We start from the raw sequence: 2,500 nt of genomic DNA, 5'->3' as shown, positions 1-2,500 counted from the left end.
CCGCGCGCAGGGTGCGCCGGCGCGCAGCTGCGACGCCTGCCGCGTCCGTCGGCCGGCGCGCCTGCCACTGGCCGCCCCCACCAGCCGGCTGTAGCGCGTGCGCCCACGCACCGCGCGGCCAGCACGCCGGGAGGCGCCCCCTCACCGGCCGGGGACGGTCCCACCCAGCCACCGCCGCGTATCGCTTCACACCCAGATGCCGTTCAGTTTCGTCGGCATGGTGGGTATCGCTGGAACAACCGGTTAGTACCTCAACCTATCGTCGCCATCACCGATTCACCCCTAGCGAGAACAACCGCACCACAACAGGTTACCATTTGTTCATTTGCGTAACTTCACCAGAAAACGCAGGCGTCCATCGCCATTTGCAACTTCCACGATTATTGCATGCCTGTGTCAGGTGTCACGCCACACTACGTCTGCCCACATACACGCAACAAAATGTGCACGCCTAGACAATACGTGGAAGGTGGCCCCCGTACGTATGCGATGTCCATTGCTCGAACGACTGTCAACCGGCCTCTGTAGCATGTCGCAGATATGGAACGCGGTGCACCATGCCATCACGGTGTGTGAGGAGAGACGACTAGGTCCGAATACATCAACAGACAGCTCATGCTGATCGCCATCCACGGCGTCCGTTCCTCCCACACGTCTCTATGGCGTACCACACTGCAATCCAGCTCTCATAGGGAGACGACACGTAGCTGCGTGCACAATATTTGCACTGTATGGTCCGCCGTTTTTGGGCGCAGTCGTTGTACGGTCACACATGTGCCACGATGTATCATTCAGTACATAAGGACGAATGTGCAGTACAGATTGTGGTTTACGCGTACGACATTAGCGGACAGTTGACACAGGCCGCACCACAACGTAGCCTGAGTACGTCGCATGCGGAGGGCATTGAACATGCAAAGTTCTCACCAACCAGCTTGCGAAGGCAGGGGGCAAGGTGGGGACGTGGGGAGGGGCGGCATGTACGTCCTGCTGCCATCCACATTACAGTGTACAGCAGGAGCATGTGGAAAGTGAGCAAGACTTGCAAGGTGTTTAACATGAAGCGATACACAGGGGAGCGGGGAGTGCGAGTAGCGAACTATATTGCGAGGGTTGCGGGTGGGCAACACTACACTAATTGAACGAGTCGTATAACAATTACAGAGCAGGTTTAGGCGACAACGTGGGTTACGTTAGGCGACAACGTGGGTTACGTTAGGCGACAACGTGGGTTAGGTTAAGGCACGACGTGGGTTAGGTTAAGGCACGACGTGGGTTAGGTTAAGGCACGACGTGGGTTAGGTTAAGGCACGACGTGGGTTAGGTTAAGGCACGACGTGGGTTAGGTTAAGGCACGACGTGGGTTAGGTTAAGGCACGACGTGGGTTAGGTTAAGGCACGACGTGGGTTAGGTTAAGGCACGACGTGGGTTAGGTTAAGGCACGACATGGGTTAGGTTAAGGCACGACATGGGTTAGGTTAAGGCACAACATGGGTTAGGTTAAGGCACAACATGGGTTAGGTTAAGGCACAACATGGGTTAGGTTAAGGCACAACATGGGTTAGGTTAAGGCACAACATGGGTTAGGTTAAGGCACAACATGGGTTAGGTTAAGGCACAACATGGGTTAGGTTAAGGCACAACATGGGTTAGGTTAAGGCACAACATGGGTTAGGTTAAGGCACAACATGGGTTAGGTTAAGGCACAACATGGGTTAGGTTAAGGCACAACATGGGTTAGGTTAAGGCACAACATGGGTTAGGTTAAGGCACAACATGGGTTAGGTTAAGGCACAACATGGGTTAGGTTAAGGCACAACATGGGTTAGGTTAAGGCACAACATGGGTTAGGTTAAGGCACAACATAGGTTAGGTTAAGGCACAACATGGGTTAGGTTAAGGCACAACATGGGTTAGGTTAAGGCACAACATGGGTTAGGTTAAGGCACAACATGGGTTAGGTTAAGGCACAACATGGGTTAGGTTAAGGCACAACATGGGTTAGGTTAAGGCACAACATGGGTTAGGTTAAGGCACAACATGGGTTAGGTTAAGGCACAACATGGGTTAGGTTAAGGCACAACATGGGTTAGGTTAAGGCACAACATGGGTTAGGTTAAGGCACAACATGGGTTAGGTTAAGGCACAACATGGGTTAGGTTAAGGCACAACATGGGTTAGGTTAAGGCACAACATGGGTTAGGTTAAGGCACAACATGGGTTAGGTTAAGGCACAACATGGGTTAGGTTAAGGCACAACATGGGTTAGGTTAAGGCACAACATGGGTTAGGTTAAGGCACAACATGGGTTAGGTTAAGGCACAACATGGGTTAGGTTAAGGCACAACATGGGTTAGGTTAAGGCACAACATGGGTTAGGTTAAGGCACAACATAGGTTAGGTTAAGGCACAACATAGGTTAGGTTAAGGCACAACATAGGTTAGGTTAAGGCACAACATAGGTTAGGTTAAGGCACAACATGGGTTAGGTTAAGGCAC

This window comes from Schistocerca piceifrons, unplaced genomic scaffold, assembly GCF_021461385.2.
Source record: "Schistocerca piceifrons isolate TAMUIC-IGC-003096 unplaced genomic scaffold, iqSchPice1.1 HiC_scaffold_1206, whole genome shotgun sequence".
In the NCBI taxonomy this organism is placed as follows: Eukaryota; Metazoa; Arthropoda; class Insecta; order Orthoptera; family Acrididae; genus Schistocerca; species Schistocerca piceifrons.
The sequence above is the reverse complement of the archived record's forward strand: the minus strand, read 5'-3'. Positions refer to the sequence as shown.